The 22,206-nt window shown below is 39.4% G+C and overlaps 1 pseudogene; it reads right to left on the bottom strand.

The window, feature by feature from the left end:
• Positions 1-7,734: 7,734 nt before the first annotated feature.
• On the bottom strand, positions 7,735-7,829 carry LOC147514370 (small nucleolar RNA R71; annotated as a pseudogene).
• Positions 7,830-22,206: the final 14,377 nt, after the last annotated feature.

A 22,206-nucleotide genomic window follows, 5' to 3' on the forward strand; every position in this document is an offset into this window, starting at 1 on the left:
TGTTAAGTCAGAGCCACTTAAAAGCTTGTCAGTAAAAACGGCTCTGACATAAGCTTGACAGGATTGTTTCAAATCTTCACAACATTAAACTTCCTACATTTCCACTTAAAAGCTTCACAATGATTGTTCCAGACTTAACATGGATGTCAGAGCCATTTTCGACAGGTTCAACACTTCCTAGTTCTAACGTTAAATCTTAGAAACAAAGAATAAATAAAGTTAAACCATTTTATACCTTGCCTTGGAGAAGCAATGAGAAAAATTCAGCCTTTACTTGAAGAAAAATTCCAACAGGAGAAGAACCTATTAAATCAAAACATCACAAACTTGTTAGTGAAGAACAAGCAAAAAGTGAATAACATGCAAACCCTATCGAGAAGTGGCAAAACAGAAGAAAGACACTAATCCCCCGGGTATGTTTTCTCACTCAAGACTTCTTCCTCCTCCTTTTTGAAAGGGATCGTTGTTGGGCCTTTTTTATAGCGTGATGCCAGTGGCTATCGAGTGAAGGAATTACCTATGTGAGGATCTCTTTGTTGGCAAGTCGTAGTACGGCTGGGAAAAGAAAAAAATGGATTCTCCCTTTCTTTTTTGTTTGCTGGATATCGAGAGTGTAGCTTAATTTCGTGAATGTTATGGTGTTGAATTTGGGGATTTAAGTGCGAAACCAATTTCAGTGGAAAAAAAAAGAAAGAAAAAAGTGATTACCTTCTTTTCGCAGAAACGACGTAGTGAGAGAAAGACGGAGTGAGAGATTGGTATTTGTTGGGAACCTGAAATTTTAAGAGGGAAAACAAATTGGGTCAATTTTTTTGGGGAATGGTTTCTAGGCTCAAAGGAGAGGGAGTAACTTCGACAACATCTTTGAAGATGGAAGCAGACAGCGGAAGACCAACGAATATGAATAGACTTGATATAAGCTGTCTAATGCCAGGAATTAGCAGTGGTTTAGTTTTATACAGTTAGAAGCCGTCCTATTCTGGGGCATCATGCGTGTCCTAAATCCTCTCTTTTGATGTAGTGAACGTCACTTTGGGACATCACTTCCTAAAGTGATGCACATCTTTACCAGATCACCAAATAAGTGATGTAAAAGACATATCAAATCATATCAGTTGCTGTCATCACCTAAAAAGTGACTTAAAAAATCCCTACTTTTCATGTCGCCACCATTTACATCACTTTGAAAAGTGATCTGGTATATTTTTAACATCACTTATAGAGTGATATTAAATGACTTTTTTGTTGTAGTGTATGAACAATCATTATTCATATATATTTGGGCCACTTCAATATGAGCTATGAACAATCACTGTTCGATCATACCTCAACATAATGTATGATCAGTAAGAACACCTATTGGTGTATGAACAATAATACCTCAACATAAGCTATGAACAATTTCTGTTCATACCTCAACATAATGTATGAGATATATTCACTTATTTGGGGTATGAACAAACACTGTTCATACATGACGAGGTTATATATACCAAAACGACATAAATGGTAAAATCGGAAGATATTAATTTCAAATCCGGGTTATTTGTCCTTAAGGGTTATTTAACACGAAAATTGGGTTTCTGGGTTAGTTTCAACCAAAAATTGGGTTTGTGAGTGATTTAAGAAAAAAAAGTGTCTTTGAGAGGAATTTTTGCCCGGAATCTGGACCAATTCAATTAATTTTGGAACTGGAAATGAAAAACTCAAAGTTTAGGGCCACTTGTAAATTAGAGAAAAACAAACAAATGAAACCACTCAACAAAAGAAACCACTTTAGCCAATGAACTATGAAAGAAATGAAATAAAACCACTTAATTTGCCATGGTTGGTTTGTTCTATGTAGGAAGAAGGAAGAAAACATTTCTCTCCCATTTACGATTTTATTTATCATGTATCAGTCTTTCCACTCTAACCAAGTTCTCACATGGTGATGGTATGGATTAGGAATTTGGCAAGTTGCGATGAAAAAAAATTAAAGAGAAATTATAAACCAAATTTACAAATCAATTCTGTTTTCATCATCTGGTATATGGGTAGTGAAACTTTCCTCCATCTGGTATTTTCATCGTCAATCTTCAACAATTGAGCTTTTAGAAACAAGATGCTGGTTTTGAAAAAGCGAACAAAGCTGATTAAAAACGGGGAGTGACGATAGAGTTTGGGTGATTAAAGGCAGGGTTAAGCTTGACAGCGCTCGGTTTTTTGGGTTGTGCGATCGGTTTTGGGGGGTTTTGCAGTTTTGGGATGTTTTGTAGAACGAACGATAGTGGGCGGTTAAGTTCACTGTTTAAGTTTTAGGGGTAGACTGGAGATTTTATCTACCCGGTTCTTCTGGCTTATTAGAGCAAGTCCAATGGAAGGCTGCTAAAAGGTGTCACATAGGCCTTTTAGCAGGCCCAGCCATATTTAGCAGCCCAAAACAAAAAAAAACCATTCCAATCACATTTTTAGCAGCTGTTATTTCAGGAGACAACTCTGCCGTCTGAATGTTAAATTGCAACAGACGACAGAGACTATGCCGTTTGTATGTAGCGGTTACTAAAAACAGGAATTTCTTTCTCTTCTCCACTGCTCCACTCCTCTACCACTCAAACAAATCCCTCTCTTTCTCACTCACTCGGTCTCCTCACTCAAAGGTAACATTGAATGCTTTAATTGTTAATTTTTAATTGTTTATTGAATGTTAGAATGTTGAATTGTTTATTGAATTGTTAGAATTGTTTATTTAATTGGAATTGAATGTTGAATTGGAATTGTTAGAATGTTAAAATGTTGAATTGGAATTATTAGAATTGTTAGAATGGGAATTGAATGTTGAATTGGAATTGGAATTGTTGTGGATTGGAATTGAATTGGAATTATTAGAATGTTGAATGTTAAAATGTTGATGTTGAAATGGTTTGAAATTATGTGTGATTGGAATTGATGTTAGAATGTTAGAACTGTTGTTTGAATTGAAGTTAAGAGCATATTGTTGATTGAATTGTAGCTGCCACGCAAAATGAGTAATAAGGGTAAACGATTTTTCGGTCGAAAATCAGTTACTAGATTGACAAATGACTCGACGTCAACACTAAACGCCGATGAGGATGAAAACGAAGTCTATAATTTGCAAAACCCTCTAGTAATTGAATTTTCAGGACCCAATCGATCCACTAACACATCCTACATTGGCTAGAAACCCAGAAACTCACATCTCTCATCGTGTAAATATGGTAAGCATTTGATCGTTAAATTTGATTTCTTTAACATCATAATTTGTATTTTCTTTAATTTTAATAAATAAATATTTTGAATAAATGTTTAGGGAGAGGGGGGGAGATAAAATTGCGGTGTTGTTGGGCATTCGTGAACACTTGGTGGAAAATAATGGTTGCCAAAGGAGATTGTTTTGAAGGCATAAGAAATGAAATTTTACAATCTCTGTTTGGGTCATTGTTTCGATGTGGTTATCAAAACGCCGACCGTGGTTTGATATACGCTTTGATCGAGCGGTGGTGGGACACAACTCACACTTTCCACTTTCCACAAGGCGAGATAGGCATCACTCCAATGGATGTTACTATGCTCACGGGAATGAGCATAAGAAGGGGAATGGCCGTTACATTTGGAGAAGGTCGATTCGCGATTTTTGATTATGCACATCAGTGTTGGCCGAATATAAGGCCGGAGCATTGGGCTAAAGGGGATATCAAACCCTCCTTTTTTGTGAATGAGTTCATGGAGAAGACGAAGGAGAGTGATGAAGGTTGGTGCCCGACGGGTACAGATCGAGTACGAATTGCTAACATGGACTTTGTGGGACATAAGGCTATTAGAAGTGATTCGCATATCCCACACCCTGCTGAGCCCTACTCTTCATCTTAAGGTCCTTAAAAGGTTTTTGTTCCAGCTCCTTCCGATCCGGATAACCCATGGAGCTATGACATAGTTACATCCCAGGGAATGCATGTCGCCATATATATACCTCATGTTGATCAAAGTTATCTTCCAAACCTTGTCCCGGATTTTGACACTCTAGATGAGGTTAGTATTTGGTTTATATTTTGAAACTTGAATTATATTTGGTTTATAGTGATGATTTTTCTTAAAGTTATTGATTTTTATATTTGGTTTATAGGCTACACTTAGAGCGCGATATGCTGAGTCGTAGCTAATGATGCATGGGATGCGCGATTCGTTTATGACTACAACTGACGAATACTATCATTATTTTGTGGCCGAGCGAGAAGAGAAGCAAAAGAGAGTCGCGGAGTTAGAAGCGCAAGTGCTAGAACTAACATTGTGAGAATCACGGCGAACGAGTAAATCAAAGAAGAGGCAACCTGGCGAGGGTTCAAGTCGGAGTTAGTTTAGAATTTTTTTTTATGTTTGTATTAATTGATGTCTCTATGGATTATGTTTAATGAAAGAATTTTGGTTAGTTGAATGGATGTGTGGATTGTTGAGTTGTGGAATGAATGGCAATGGATTGTGAAGTGAGTGGAATAGAATGAATGTTTATTGAATGAATATGAATTTGTAGATGAAAAGAAGAACGAGATTTCTCAGATTTTGCATCTGCCAGGTACAGACGGCAGAGTTTCTGTCGTCCGTCCATTTAATTAAAATGGGAGACGGACGGCATAGTTTCTGCCGTCTGTACACAAATAACCAACAGACGGCAAAAACTATGGCGTCCGTCTCCCGGAACTTATTATGGCAGCTGCTAGCGAAGGTCTTAAGTTTGGCTGGGTTTTTGGCTCCTTCCAAATTTAAGACCCTTTTAGCAGCCCCATTGGAATGTGATTTTTGTGTGTGGGTGTTATATTTTCCTTTAGCAACCCATATAGCCCCCATTGGACTTGCTCTTACGAAAAAAAAAAAAAAAAAAAAGTGGTTCTGCTGGTGATTTTTTTGTCCGTTGATAGTCGCTCTCTGACTCTATAAGTTAAATTGGCTGGATTTACATTAAATAATAACAGTTATTTAAGAAAAAAACTCATTAAGAAAAACAAAATCCAAATTTCAAATTGATATTATTTCGAATCCAAGATTCTTGATGTTAGATTTTACTTGAATAAAGTTATTGGTGTAGGACAATCATTATGATTAAAGAAAACAGCACGCGCATAAGCGCATTGTAAGCTAGCCTATTGATAAGAGCCCAAAACTGTAGTTTTAACCCTGTAACAGTCATACTTTTAGACCAATTATGTGAGTAATAATTAAGAGTTAATACTGATTACGTATTTTTATGCATTTCAGGCTTCAAAGTCCATTATGTGCAGAAATGTGCCACTTTAGCGAGATAAAGGAGCAAAGGTCTGTTGCTAAGGAGTTCTGTGATTAAAGGCCAAGATTCAAGAAGACAAAGCCTTTCTAAAGCCCGGTTAAAAGATGAAAAGTCGACGCGGGCAGAAACAGCACTCAAAGTCAGCATAACTTCCGAAGGCCGTATCTTTGGACTCAGACCTCGGAATTGGGCCTACCTTATGTCAAAACGACCGCCTCGGAAAGAGCTTTCCAATGGTCTAAGCCTTGACCCAATCAGAGGAGCAAAAGTAGACGAAAAGTCTATTGAAGCCAACTACAGCTGAAGAGGCCTTTTTGGACTGAAAGAATTGGGTTTTGGGCCTGATTCTCTGGCCCAAAACATGGCTCCAAGCCCATGCACGATTTTTGGATCTAAAAGTATAAAAACAAGAGCTTGACTCTTTGTTAATGGTAGATAGTTAGACCTAGATTAGTTAGCCTCCATTAATTAGTTTGAGAATTTCAATTAGTTAATTAATTAGTTTTTCATATCTTGTTTTAGATCTAGTTTCATATTTAATTAATTACTTTAGCACAAGTAGATTATTAATTTAGTATTTGAATAATTGTTTTATTATTCATTAGATTAATAAAATAGTGTTCTTGGTAATCTAGTTTCATTTCCATTAATTGTTTAGTTTCAATTCTTAGATTCAATTCCTTGTCATTATTAGTTTAATTCAAATATTGCATGAGTAGTTTGGAATTGAGTTTAAACAAGTAAAGTTTCAATCTTTATATCATGTCTTGTTTGAATTCCATTGGGAATGATTGCGTAATGATTCTCGGCTAAACCTCCATTAGAGGGGGTTGAGAAGCCTTGATGAAAGCTTGATTCCGATTATCGTAGAGTCGTCGTAATTTCCTTTCCATTCTAGAAACGATTAGTTCACCATGAGAATGGGTGTAATCGTTCACATGCTAGTTATGAATTGGTAGAAATGCCAGGTGTAATTAGGGATTAGGAGTAACCAGATTGTTCTGCGAAGCAGTTCAATTCGGATTACGACGATTCGTCATTAGTAGGATTTAGTCGAGTTAAGGTGGAATCAATCCCCCTCTAACTCCTTATCATAGAATCGACGTAGCATTCCCATAGTTGTTCTAATAGTCGACTAGTTGCATCTTGTGGGTAGTTGCATCGTAGTCTAGTTGCCATTTCGTAAATCTCTCATTAGACTTTAAGTAGAGTAATTAGACTAGAAAACACAGCATGCGGAAGGACTAGGAGTGGAACGAATCACTCTACTCCACTATATATGTTCAATAGATCAAGAGTAGAACAATCTTTGATAAATCATAGGCACGTAATTAAGTATTTAGTTTACTTACGTTTTGAGTTTTATCGTTCATTTCGTAGGTAAACTTATCTTTTTATGTTTTATCAAATGGCGCCGCTGCCATCTTAGTTTCACTTTCACATTGTTTTCGTAGTATAAGTACTCTTCTTAAAGTCCCATTTCACCCACCCACCCTTGTTTGATTCATACTGTGGTTGTCCGTTTCAGCATTGAAAACTTCCGGAGAAAATTACACTGAGCGCGACCTGCGCCCAAAAGGAGCGCACCTGCGCCCAAACGCCTAGAACCTTGAGCGACCCGCTTCCAAAACCAGCGACCAGCCAAAAAAACACTGTAACTTGAACTTAAACGGAGCGCACCGGGCGCTTCAAAGTGGCGACCAGCATACGAGTTGAATATTGCGGATTTCCGAGGTTTGATCGAACGAACCGATTTTTCAAGTTTTTCGTGTTCTAACTTGTTATATACACGAACAACAGCGTAAACAAGACGCTATTCATAAGTGAAGCAAGGGCCTTGTCAGGTATTCCCTTCTTCCACACCTCGCATCTCCTGTTAGAGGTTTATACTAGTATATCGAGAATTGTTTGGAGTGTTGATGTGTTTAGCTAAGTTTGGTCTTAGCCTTGTATGAGATTAAGGTGCGGTCGAACAAAACACCAAGCGTAATTACACAACAACGTCAACAAACAATTCTATCTAGTATACCACCCACTACACCTATAGCCACTATTTCACACACACCACGATATAATGCGAAGAAGGAGAGACTCCTCTTTTCGGACTTCTACAAAGCCTTGGCGATAGCCCCAAATCTTGCATCATTCTAGCGGACCGATTGGGGATTTCGAATCCCCAAAAATATTTTAATTTGTTACCCGTTTTTCATGGTTTAGACCATGAAAAACCTTATCGGCATTATCGTGTAGGGATTGAACAAGTCATAACAACATTCCACCATCCTACGGTTGGTGCGAAACAAATTAAACCGAGGGTATTCCCTTTCACCTTAGCCGATAAAGGCGTCTTGGTTAAGCGCCCAAGCGCCCTAATGCGTGGACTCGTGGGCTAAACTTGTTCATTGTTGTTTATGGAACATTTTACCCACCCCTAAAGATGGATGAGATGCTTTCCAAGATTCATTTCTTTTCGACAAAATCCTCATGAATCATTTTGAGAGGCTTGGAATCGTTTCACCGATCTCCTTATAGAGTGTCCACATCATAACTTAGCGAAAGACACGTTAGTTCGTGCCTTTTTCAAAGGACTTCTACACCACCATAAAGAAGTCCTTGACATAATGAATAGGGGTAGTTTCTTAAGTAAAAGGAGCCTCGGAGGCTTATAAATTTATAGAGGATCAAACTAAAGCGAAATAACAACCGGGGGGGTAGTGGCGATATCCACCGCTCGCTTAGTTCTTCTAATACCGTTAAGGCGCCCGGTATGTTTGAAATTAAACACGATCCCAAGCTTAAAACTCTAATCGAATCACTCACTAAAAGGTAGAGGCCATTTACGTTCAACAAAAGCCTATCCCGTCATGAATGTAAATTCAAATCCATGTAGTTTCATTTGAGCCCCGAGCATCCCGACTTCCATCGTCCCTATAGCCTATGAATAGGCTTGTTCCATTAATAGTGAACCTAATGCCCTTTGGAGACAAAATCCCAACTTCGGTTGGAGAAATAACCAACACGTCACACCTTCAGGGTACAATAATCAATATGTTAGGCCAACACACAGTTTTATCCAAGCTCCACCACAACAAGGACAGGGTCAGGGTAATTTTAATAATTATAACAACCAAATGCAACCTCGACAAGGTCAAGCGCAAGGTCAAGGTAGTTATAATAATTATAATGTTAATAGAGGTATCGTTCCGGTAAATAATAACTATCAAAATCCGCCCATTAATAATTCACGCGAGATAGTTCCAATCACACCACTCGTGACTACTACACCCACACAACCGGATCATCTTGACACCTTCATACAAGTGAGCCAAAAACTTTTCCAAACCATGGCTCAATCTAACCAACAGCTTCTATAATCCGTTAATAATTTAAGCCAACAGTTGGCTCAAGATAAAGCCCAACCCAAAGGTGTGTTTCCAGGTCATGCACTACCTAATCCTAAAATAACAAACACAGCCTTTGAGGTAACCGATAATACTAGTAATGAATATGCAAAGGTAGGTGAGCTAAATGCCATCACCACTCTCCGTTCTGGCAGAGTGGTTGATAACAAAGTAACTATGGCTATAGTTACCCCACCAGTAGCCCCTACACCTGCTATTTTACTAGATACCGAAATAGAAACTGAAGAGCCAACCACTGTAGAGGTACCAGCTACAACATAACCTAAGAAACAGAAAGCTAAGGTTAAACATCCAGGTGATACCATTGCTAAATATAAAGAGAAACCACCGTTCCCACAAAAATTAGCCATGTTAACTAAGGATACAAATTATGAGGAGATTAGGGACGTTTTCAAGAATCTAACTATAAACCTTCCCTTCCTCGAAGCTATTAAAAAGCTACCACACCATGCTAAGTTTCTTAAAGAGTTGTGTACTACTAGGCGTAAGACCAATATACCAAAAGGCGCTTTTAACGGAACAATTCCCAACTCTATCGAACATAATGGAATTGTTAAGTACAAGGACCTCGGTCGATTCTTGTCTACAATGCACCTTAGGAGATTCCTATCTGACGACAGCGTTATTAGACACGGGGGCTAGTGTTAACTTACTCCGTTTTATTTATATAGAAAAATAGGTCTAGGCGAGATGCAACCCACTAAAATGACGTTGCAATTAGCTGATCGGTCTATTAAGTATCCTAAGGGTGTGGTCGAAAATGTGCTGGTAAAAGTTTAGGATTTCTACTATCCGGCTGATTTTGTCATCCTCGATACAGAAGTCGCTAACGACTCTGTCCCAATTATCTTAGGGCGTCCTTTCCTGGCAACTGCCAATGCGCTCATTAATTGCCGTGATAGTTCAATGTCCATGTCTTTTGGCCATCTTGCTATTGAAGTAAATGTTTTTAAAACAAAGACACATTTACCCGATTCGTCTATGGATGGAGAGGTTAGCATGATCGAGAGCTTAATTTCGAGATTATTTCAACAACACATTCCCTGATAATCATATGCCCAAATTTCTTTCCTTTGGAAGTTCAGACTCCAACATTTTCATCCCTACACTAGTCGATACACATATTATGGATGAGGACGAGATAGATGACTTTCTTAAAGATTTAGAGGACTACCATAGTAATGTGAATATGACCAATCTAGATGAGGAATTCGATGAGTTTCTTAGAGCAGGTGATGATTCACCCTATCAAGAACTACTTTGCACAACATCCACCTCGACTCCCCTCCTTCCACCCTTTCAAAGGAATCTCGAGTTTGCACTCGATCCTTTTGTTTCTCCTGTGCTTCATAATTTTTTAAATCCACCTAGTAAACAAATACTTTAGAAGGACAAACCATTTGACACCTTCATTTTCAGACTTGAGACAGTCCCTACCTACACCATGAATGAGTTTTGTGCTAAACCCACATCCTCATTGTTTACATGCTTTCCTTCTACAACTTATCCATATCCACCATATCTTCCACAACCATTTACTTTTCCACACTTATTCACTAAGACACCCTCTCGTTCAAAGATGAAAAAGAAGGTGAATGCTAGGTTATGTTATAGGTCTATCCGACTTCGCTGTCATTTCACTAGGTTGCGTCATAAGAAATCTTGGTGCTTAATCGTGTTTGGGTATGTTTTTTGTGATATTTATTTATGGAATGATCCTCAACTATTTCAGTTGTTGATATATGATAAACTGCATGTTCATACATATGTTTAGATAAAGTCTCGAGTATCTGACTATAAATGACTCAATTTTTTGTGTTTGGTGCATTTCCTTTCATTTCCATATATTGGTAAGTGCACCATTAAGGTAACCGGGCCCTCCCTATAGAGTGTGTGGCTGTAAGTACCGGATCCTAAGTCCACGTTTAACATAATTCACGTTTTCCACTCTTGCATGTTTTCTCGGATTTTTGAGTCATGTTTCTCTATGGGGTGAATTATGTTCTTATTTCTTATTGTTTTTCCTTATAAAAGTAAAAAAAAAAATATATATATATATATATATATATATATATATATATATATATATATATATATATATATATATTAAAGAATAAACATAGTAATCTAGGAAGTCTCGTGAATCTGACTTTAAAAGACCCACTTAAAAAACAAATTTTCTAAACTTTGTTGTAAAAAATTTGTTTGGGGGTGGGGTGTTCGTGTTTCCGTCTTAGAAAGTTTTATGTCCCATTAGAGTTGCTTAGGCCATTTAATTGTATTTCGATTCGGGTTGACATAATCTATGAATTTAGAGTTTATTCGTTCGCATAACGTACGTCATGCACGCACTTTGAGGCATTTTCCACTATCTTATATGTCATCCACAGTTGGAATAGAGTGTTTTATGGATCATTGGATTGGAAATTCTCTCGTGATCATTTCCATATCTCATTTGCAAAAATTGGACCGATAACGAAGCGGCAATATTAGTTTGAAGTTGCGCGAAAAATCGAAAAATTCGAAAATATCAAATTGGGCTTGGGCCCAACTCGCGCGCACCTGCAGCGCACCCACGCCCTTGCTCCACACCAACAGTCGTGCCTTCATCTTCTCAAACTGCCATTATCAAACAAAAACCAAAAATTCAAAACCTAAAACCAAAAATTAAAAAAGAAACCTAATTAAACGCACGCCCACATTCAAATCAAGTTCAAATCTTCTCTAAAACCTTTCCACCACCAAATCCACCAAGTTAAATCACCAAAAACCACCAAAAATTAAAAAAATTCAAGCTGTCGCGCCACCACCACTGTTTGTTTCATTCGGTTGACTTAAATTCCAACCTAACATCCCATTTAAACCCTCACTACATTCCAAACACTCCAATGGCTCAACAACGTCGAATTTTGCCGGAGCAAGCATTTACTGGCAACCACTTCGCGCCGTTTTACGGTGACGAAATGATTAGTAGAGACTGGAATAGCTTGTGGTACTCGACCGAAGCTTTTTACCACGAAGACTTAGTCCGACGGTTTTACAACACGAGGGAGTTGGAGGGGAGTAGAATTTTTGTTATGGTGGCAAAGAGGAGGAAGGAAGTAACTGCTGGGTTGTTGGCTGAGATTCTAGGCATTCCACCTAGAATCCATCTGGATGCCACGTTACAGGAGTCCCAATATAATGGGGTAGAGCCATTAATGAACGTGACAGTTACCGAAGGGAACTACAATGCGAGCTCGCATTATGTTCGCTAGGCATCCCTCAAAACCAACCAGCTGGCTGCAGCTCAGTGGATTGGTCGGAACGTCCTAGGGAAGGAGAAGGTCAGCGACATCAGTCTGAATTGCCTCCACATTTTATGGATACTCCAGGAGCAGAAGTACGAGTTCTGTATCTTGGAGTTTTTGCTTAACATGATTAGGGGAGTAGGGAAGTCTATTGCACCTCTCCCTATTTTGATAACCAAGATCATGCTGAAGTTGAGAGCAGCTCCGGCGTCTAATAGGATTTACTTCACACTACACCAAAATCCTCGTATCTATAAGGATTGTGTCCAACGAGTTTGGAGGTTGCCTGAGGATAGGGTAGAGGACGAGGAGGATGGTGGAAATGAGAATGACTCGGAGGATGAGGAGGATTTGACTTGTTTTGATGCTGATGCCTTGGAGAGGTGTTGGTCAGATGCAGAACGCATGGCTATGATTCATTGATAAGAGCCCAAAACTGTAGTTTTAACCCCTTAATAATCATACTGTTAGACCAATTATGTGAATAATAAGTAAGAGTTAATACTGATTAAGTGTTTTTATGCATTTCAGGCTTCAAAGTCCATTATGTGCAGAAATGTGCCACTTTAGCGAGATAAAGGAGCAAAAGTCAGCAGAACTTCCGAATGCCATATCTTTGGACTCAGACCTCGGATTGAGGCCTACCTTATGTCAAAACGACCGGCTCGGAAAGAGCTTTGCAATGGTCCAAGCCTTGACCCAATCAGAGGAGCAGAAGTGGACGAAAAGTCTGTAGAAGCCAACTGCAGCTGAAGAGGCCTTTTTGGACTGAAAGAATTGGGTTTTGGGCCTGATTCTCTGGCCCAAACCATGGCTCCAAGCCCATGCACGATTTTTGGATCTGAATGTATAAAAACAAAAGCTTAATTCTTTGTTAATGGTAGATAAAATAGTAGAGAATTAGGGCAGTTAGGTTAGGAAGCTAATGTTAATGGAGTTTAGGGTTAGAAAAAGATAGATCTAGATTAGTTTTTAGATCTAGATCTAGTTTTGAATCTCCATTTTTATTAGTTTTCACTTCCCTTGTTTTAATTTAAAGTATTAAAATATTGTTCTTGCTTCATTAGATAAATAAAGTAGTTTATTATTGATCAAATTCAATTTTGTCATTTATCTATTGCTTAGATCTAATTTCATTCATGTCCTTATTTCAATTTAGTCATTAAATTAGATTTCATTATTGTTAAATTAAGTAAATTTCAATGCTTTATATTATGTTTAGTTTTAATCTAAATGGAAATGATTGCGAAATGATTCAAGGCTAAACCTCCATTAGAGGGGGTTGTGAAGCCTTGATGAAAGCTTGAGTCCGATTATCGTAGAGTCGTCGTATTTTCTATTCCACTCTAGAAATGATTAGTTCACCATGAGAATGGGTTTAATTGTTCACATGCTAGTTATGATTGGTAGAAATGCCATGTATAATTAGGGATTAGGAATAACCAATTGTTCTCGGGCGATTCAATTCGGATTACGACGATTCGTCCTTAAGTGGATTAAGTTGAGTTAAGGTGGAATCAATCCCCTCTAACTCCTTATCATAGAATCAACGTAGCCTTCCCATAATTATTTAGATAATCGACTAGTTGCATCTTGTGGGTAGTTGCATCGTAGTATAATTCCTCTCAGTAAAAACTCTCATAGACTTAAAAACGACTAGTTAGATTAGAAAACATCCATGCTAGAGCACTAGGAGTGGAACGAACTTATCTACTCCACTATATCTCATAGGATTGAGAGTAGGAAGCTTTGATAATTGAGATAGTAAAAGATCTAGTTTTAGTTTACTTACGGATTGAATTCATCGTTCATTTCGTAGGTAGACTAAACATTTTTACTTTTATCAAATGGCGCCGCTGCCATCTTAGTTGCACTTTAGCATTGTTTTCATAATAGAATTAGTAGTTGTTAAGTCCCATTTCACCCACCCACCCTTGTTTGATTCATACTGTGGTTGCCGTTTCAGTTTTGGAAAAATTCCACGAGAAAATACACCGGCGTTGCTACCAAAGAGAGCGACCAGCTATGTTACTGGAATTTGATCAATACAACTGGCCTGCCGCTTCAAAGAGAGCGCGACCAGCTAAGTTCTGGACTTCGAATTTACATAGGCGCCTTCAAGATAAGCCAGCCCGCCTTAGCTGAAATTTTCGGATTTCCACGGTTTGCTTGAACTTCGAGTTGTCAAGTTTTTCAGTGTTCTATTCTCTTATATACACTGAACACGCGCATTACAAGACGCATATTCATAAAGCGAAGCAAGGGCCTTAATCAGGTATTCCTTTCTTCCACACCTCGCGCATCTCCTCGTTAGAGGTTTATACTAGTACATCGTAATTGTTTGGAGTGTTGCATGTTTAGTTAAGCTCGACTTAGCCTTGCATGAGATTAAGGTCTGGCCGAACAAAAACACCTAACGTAAATACACAACAACATCAACAAACAAGTCTATCTAGTATACCACAAACTACACCTCTAGCTACTATATCACACACAAAACCTGATATAATGGGGGAAGAAAGAGAGACTCCTCTCTCGGACTTCTACAAAGCCTTGAGCGAGAGCCCCAAATCTTGCATCGTTCTAGCAGACCCACCGGGGGATTTCAGAATCCCTCCAAATATTTTTAATTTGTTACCCGTGTTTCATGGTTTAGACCATGAAAAACCTTACCAGCACATGCGTAGGATTGAACAAGTCTTAACAACATTCCACCATCCTACGGTTGGTACGGAACAAATTAAATTAAGGGTATTCCCTTTCACCTTAGCCCGATAAAGGCTCTTGGTTAACTGCCCAAAGCCCTAATTCGTGGACTCGTGGGCTAAACTTGTTCAATTTGTTTATAGAACATTTTACCCACCCCTAAAGACGGATGAGATGCTTTCCAAGATTCATTTCTTTTCGACAAAATCCTCATGAATCATTTTTAGAGGCTTGGAATCGTTTCACCGACCGCTTATAGAGTGTCCACACCATAACCTAGCAAAAGACACGTTAGTTCGTGCTTTTTCAAAGGACTTCAACATCACCATAAAGAAGTCCTTGACATTATGAATGGGGTAGTTTCTTAAGTAAAGGAGCCTGGGAGGCTTATAAATTTTTAGAGGATCAAACTAAGTTTTAAATAACAACCGGGGGGTAGTGATGATATCCCCGGCTCCGCCTAGTTCTTCTTCCACGTTAAGGCTACCGGTATGTTTGAGGTTAAATCAGATCCCCGAGCTTAAAACTCTAATTGAATCCCTCACTAAAAAGGTAGATGCCATTTCGTACAACAAAAGCCAATCCCCCGTCATGAATGTAAATTCAAATCCATGTAGTTTACACATTTGGAGTCCCCGAAAGCATCCCGATTCCCATCGTCCCTATAGCCTATGAACAGGCTTGTTCCATTAATAGTGAACCTAACGCCCTTGGAGACAAAATCCCAACTTCGGTTGGAGAAATAACCAAAACGTCACACCTCAAAGGGTACAATAATCAATATGTTAGGCCTCACGCCAAAGCTTTAACCAAGCCCCACTACGACAAGGACAGTGGTCGGGGGTAATTTTAATAATTATAACAACCAAGTGCAACCTCGACAAGGTCAAGCACAAGGTCAAGGTAATTATAATAATTATAATGCTAATAGAGGTATCGTTAGGTAAATAATAACTATCAAAATCCACCAATAAATAATTCACGGAAATAGTTCGGTAACACCCGCGTGACCACTACACCCACACAACCGGATCGTCTAGACACCTTTTATACAAGTGAGCCAAAAACTTTTCCAAACCATGGCTCAATCCAACCAACAGCTTCTACAATCCGTAAATAATTTAACCCAACAATTGGCTCAAGATAAAGCCCAACCCAAAGGTGTGTTTCCAGGTAACGCAATACCTAATCCTAAAACAACAAACACAGCCTTTGAGGTCACCGATAATACTAGTAATGAATATGAAAATGTAGGTGAGATAAATGCCATCACCACTCTCCGTTCTGGCAGAGTGGTTGATAACAAGGTAACTATGCCTATAGTTACCCCACCAGTAGCAACTACACCTGCTCTTTTACTAGATACCGAAATAGAAACTGAAGAGCCTACCACTGTAGAGGTACCAGTTACAACACAACCTAAGAAACATAAAGCCACAGTTAAACATCCAGGTGATACCATTGCTAAATATAGACAGAAACCACCGTTTCCACAAAAATTAGCCATGTTAACTAGAGATACAACTTACGAGGAGATTAGGGACGTTTTCAAGAATCTAACTATAAACCTTCCTTTCCTCGAAGCTATAAAAAAGCTACCACACCATGCTAAGTTTCTTAAGGAATTGTGTACTACTAGGCGTAAGACAAATATACCAAAAGGCGCCTTTTAATGTAACAATTCCCAACCTTATCCGAACATAATGGAATTGTTAAGTACAAGGAATTAGGTCGCCCCTTCGCATACAATGCACCTTAGGAGATTCCTATCGACCCGCGTTATTAGACACGGGGGCTAGTGTTAACTTACTCCCATTTTATTTGTATAGACAAATAGGTCTAGACAAAATGCAACCCACTAAAATGACGCGTTGCAATTAGTCGATCGGTCTATTAAGTACCCTAAGGGTGTAGTCGAAAATGTCTTTGGTAAAAGTTCGGGATTTCTACTATCCGGCTGATTTTGTAGTCCTCGTCTGTAAGTCGCTAACGACTCTGTCGATCATTCTAGGGCGTCCTTTCTTGGCAACCGCCAATGCGCTCATTAATTGCCGTGATGGTTCAATGTCCATGTCTTTTGGCCATCTTCTTTTGTTGAAGTCAATGTTTTTAAAACAAGGACACGCATTACCCGATTCGATCTATGGATGGAGAGGTTAGCATGATCGAGAGCTTTGCTCGAGATTATTTCAACAACACGTTCCACGATAGTCATATGCCCAAAATTCTTTCCTTTGGAAAGTCGGACTCAACATTTTCATCCCTACACTAGTCGATACACGTATTATTGATGAGGAAGGGATAGAGGATTTTCTCAAAGATGTAGAGGACTACCATAGTAATGTGGATATGACCAATCTAGATGAGGAATTTGATGAGTTTCTTCGAGTACGTGACAATTCACCCTATCAAGAACTAACTTGCACAACATCCACCTCGATTCCCCTCCTTCCACCCTTTCAAAGGAATCTCGAGTTTGCACTCGATCCTTTGGTTTCTCCTGTGCTTCATAATTTTTTAAATCCTCCTAACAAACAGATACTTCAGAAGGACAAACTATTTGACACCTTCATTTTCAGAATTGAGGCAGTCCCCTACACACACAATGAATGAGTTAGGTGCAAAACCACATCATCATTGTGCGGTCTGTCTTTCTAAAACGTATCCATATCCACCATATCCTCCACAACCATTCACTTTTCCACACTTATTTACTAAAACACCCACGATTCAAAAAAATGAAAAGAAGGTGCATGATAAGTTACACAATAGGGTTATCCGACTTCGTTTGGATTCCACTAGGCTGTGTCGTAGGAAATCTTGGTGCTTCATTGTGTTTGGATATTTTTTCTGTGATATTTATTTATGGAATGATCCACAACTATTTAGGTTGTTGATATATGATCAACTGCATATTCATACATATGTTTTAGATAAAGTCTTGAGTATCTGACTATAAACGACTCAAATTTCTGTGTTGGTGCATTTCCTTTCATTCCAATATATTGGTGAGTGCACCATTAAGGTAACCGGGCCCTCCCTATGGAGTGTGTGGCTGTAAGTACCGGATCCTAAGTCCACGGTTCACATAGTTCACGTTTTCCACTCTTGCATGTTTTTCTCGGATTTTTGAGTCATGTTTCTCTATGGTGTGAATTATGTCTTTATTGCTTATTGTTTTTCCTTCTAAAAATAAAATAAAAAATAAAAAATAAAAATAAACATAGTAATCTAGGAAGTCTCGGGAATCTGACTTTAAAAGACCCACTGCTAAAAACAAATTTTCTAAGCTTCGTTGTAAAAAATTTGTTTGGGGGTGAAGTGTTAAATGTTTTCGATACTAAAATGTTTTATGTCCCATTAGATTTGCTTAGGCCGTTTTATTGTATTACGATTCGGATTGACATAATCTATTAATTTAGATTTCATTCGTCAAGATAACTTACGTCATGCACGATTTCGAGGCGTTTTCCACTATCACGTATGTCATCTGAAGTTGGAATAGAGTGTTTTATGGATCATTGGATAGGAAATTCTCTCATGATCATTTCCATATCTCATTCGCAAAAATCGGACCGTAACGGCGGGAATTTTGATTTGAAATTAAAAAAAAAAAAAAAATCGAAAAAATCAAAATTTCGATTTTTGGGCTTGGGCCAACCCCCACCAGCGCCCATGGAGGAAGGCTCGCGCTCTTACCTTCTTTAGCAACAGTTCATCGTTTTCATCTTCCACCGCCATTAACAAACCTCCAAACCTAGAAAATAAAAATTAAAAATAAATACCATAAACCCACGCCAAAAATCAAATCCAAACCCCAAATCGACTTCAAACAACAACCACCACAAACCCCACCGATTTATACCAAGACAACCACCGAAAGTTATAAAAATTGGTGCTGCGCCGCCACCACTCCATCACCACCACTGTTCTTTAGGTCGGTCAAGCTAATCCACCACCACCACATCAGATTTAGACCCTCACTCCATTCCAAACACTAGATGGCTCAACGCCGAATCATACCGGAGCAAGTTTTCACTGCCGACCATTTCGCGCCGTTTTACGGTGACGAAATGGCTAGTAGAGACTGGAATAGTCTCTGGTACTCGACCGAAGACTTCTACCACGAAGACTTGGTCCGACGATTCTACAACACTAGGGAGTTGGAGGGAGTAGGATTTTTGTGATGGTCGGGGAAGAAGAAGAAGCGGAGTTGACTCACGGGCTGTTGGTCGAGATTCTAGGCATTCCGCCTAGAATCAATCTGGATGCCACTTTACAAGATCCTCAGTTTGACGGGGTAGAGCCGTTGATGGGCGTTACTGTCATCAATGGGAGTTACAATCCAAACTCATCATTGTGTTCGCCAGCATCCACCGGGACCAACCAACCGGCTTCTGGCTTCGGTGGATTGGTCGGAATGTCCTAGGCAAGGACAAGGTCGCTGACATCGGTCCCGACTGCCTCCCGCCCTATGGGTACTCCAGAGCGAAGTATGATTTCTGCATCCCGCAGGTTTTCCGAACGTTATTAGGGGGTTCGGAAGGTCTTTGGCACCTCTCCCTGTGCTTATTACTAAGATCATGCTGAAGATGAAAGCAACTCCTGCATCTGAGAGGATTTACATTACCCTGCACCGTAACCCGCGTATCTATAGGGAGTGTGCCCAACAAGTATGGAGGAGGGCTGAGGATAGAGAGGAAGAAGAAGAGGAGGCCGGGGACACAGGCCAGGATGATTCGGAGGAGGATGAGGAGGATGGCACTTGCTTTGATACGGATGCCTTCCAGAGGTGTTGGTCTGATGCTGAGCACATGACTATGCTACATAGGGGCATGCGTTCACTCAACACTCTCTGTGCAGACCTCCGGACTCGACAGGCGACCATTCACCACAACTTCGAGATCCGCACCCAGAGGGAGGATGAGAGATGGGAGCAGGCGAGGGCTGAGATGGAAGCCCAGCGCCAGTTTAGAGTGGATATGCTAGCACGCTTCCCACCTCAGACAGACTCTGCCTCTGAGGACACAGCTACGAGACATGAGCGTCGTCGACGAAGGACGACTGCTGCTGGACCTTCTGGAGCCCAGGAGCCACCACTCGAGTCTGTGCCCTCCGCCACCAGTGGCGAGGTGTTTAGAGAGGATGAGCAGTGATAGTCGTGTTATTTGTGTTTTATAAGTTGTTGTTTTATTTATTTTGTTGTCTTTATTGTAATGTAACTTTTATTTCCGTAATTTGAATTTTGTAAGTGAAAGGACCTCCGAATGAAAATTTTAATATAAGGGGTTATTTTCAGTTTGTGTGCTTGTTTCATATTGACCCCACCTTCCCAACTTGTTTGGGGGTGGTTTGATTATCAAAAAGCTGTATTTTTTATAAAAAACCCTAGTGTTAGAATTTACTGCGGAAGAAGGTGAAAATATGGTAGTTTAGGCCTATCTATGATTGAGAATCATTGTAGGATGAAATCTAGATTAAATAGGTACATTCAGTCATAAAATCCAAATAAGAGATACTGGGTTTGAATTAGAATCCAGGAGATGAGTTGTTTCCGTTTTCGAGTTTGGAAATTTTTGGATTTCCGGAAACTGCCGTAATTAAGTTTGGCAACTTTCCGATCCATTCTAGCAACTTTATACCTATATAAACTTGATACAATCTATCCTCACAACTCACACTACACCTAAAACCCATCACTCACCCTTCACACCCGCGATTCCCACGTTTTGTCTCCATTTTCACAAAACTACAACTCGGATGGCGCCGCTTCTAGTTGAAGGCTCTTCTCTACACTTTCGTCGAAAAATTTGCTCGAGGCCCAGCATACAAGTCAAAGTCAGCGACCAGCGCTAAGTTTCTGGAATTTAAAACAAAGAGCGCCGCCGCCTCTATTTTGGCGCCAGCGCTCGACTTCTCTGGACCAGAAAAATTCCAGTTTTTCGCGTTGTGCCGGTCGTTTTTGCAGCTATTCCAGAACATAGTTTTGAGATGACATCTCCCATAATAATACCGGAACAGTCTTTTCGAAGATTTGTTCCAAAGCACTACTTATGGTGCTTGGTTTCATGAGGTGATCACATACGTTGGTGGGAACCTCTTATGGTAAGACCGGCTGAACTTTATTCTCCAAAGACTTGCATCTTATTTTTATAATAACTGCATTTTCTTTGAGAGACCGGATGGAGAACAAGTGTTCTCCATCACCATTGACGATGAACCAATGGAAATTACCGTGTTCTTGCTAGCATTTGTTCTTGGACTTGCTATGCCGAGATACAAGACCCATGGTGCTATTGGGTCGATAATATGCATGTCTATACTTATGAGTCTTTGCACGAGGCTTATGGGCAGGCATTTTCCCAGATTGAGGACCAAGGGACTATAAGCGTTGCCCTTGGTAGTCCATGAACATAGGAACTGTTATGTTTTGGATTATGCTAAACATTTTAGGGGAATGGCGTTTTTCTTACGTGAATGGCGCCACTTGCGCGTTTTCCTTGCTTTAGCCAATGGACTCGGTTCTATGACCTTCCCGGGACTTTGATGTCTAGTTTAGCACGAGCCCATACCATGAGGCATAAGTACCTTCTTATGCCTGTTCTAATTTCACGTATTATGCTATGTTTCTTTCCCTTTTTTTGTACACGTTTCACGGATTGGATTAAGGTAGACACGGTCGCGACCCACCAATAGTATTATTCGATCTTTCCGTGCAATGACTTGGCATGGGTGGCGGATACAACCTCACCAAAGTTGCACCCTACACCCCATCAGACCAAGTGGCACTTAATAGGTTAGCAACCATAGATGATAAATGGCGTGAAGCGGCAAATTATCATAGCATGGCAGGGGCCGAAGGAACCTCACTTCTTTATAGAAGTAAAGGATGACGCGAAGATGGCCGAATAACAACGGGAGTGGAGGTAAGTTTTAGTTACATTTAGTGTCCGCTTATGTCCCAAGCAATTTAATTATGTTAACCCCATAATGGGTAGAACTCTTATAGAGTTGTGTCGGGTTTTTATTTCCTATATTAGTGCGTTCTAACTTTGTTTTGCGGATGTCCCGAAATTCACGGCGTTTCAATGGTATTTTTCCTACCCTCTTTATTTAAATGCTTTGAGGACAAACCATGCTTTTGTTTGGGGGCATAGAAACACGTGTAATTAAGACATATGTTTTACGATATATAGATAGACATAATATGCATTTGTTTTCTAGTTAAAATTTCAAAAATTTAAAATTATAAATAAATAAGTCATGCTATACACTTAGGAATATTGGTATTGTTTCTTTCTCCATGCTTTTAACAATCTAGAAGTCTCACATAGCTGTACATTTGCATCGTAATAATTGTTAGAAACTTAGGTTAATACGTAGGTAATAATCTTTGCATCTATCTATAAATATATTACATGAGTATCTATGATTGTTAGCAGTAAGTTTCTGAAATCTAGGCTAGAGTACTTATTCTACAAATCCTGTGAGAATATAGCCTAAAGCCTTA

The sequence above is a fragment of the Coptis chinensis genome, chromosome 2, assembly GCF_015680905.1.
Source record: "Coptis chinensis isolate HL-2020 chromosome 2, ASM1568090v1, whole genome shotgun sequence".
Taxonomy (NCBI): Eukaryota; Viridiplantae; Streptophyta; class Magnoliopsida; order Ranunculales; family Ranunculaceae; genus Coptis; species Coptis chinensis.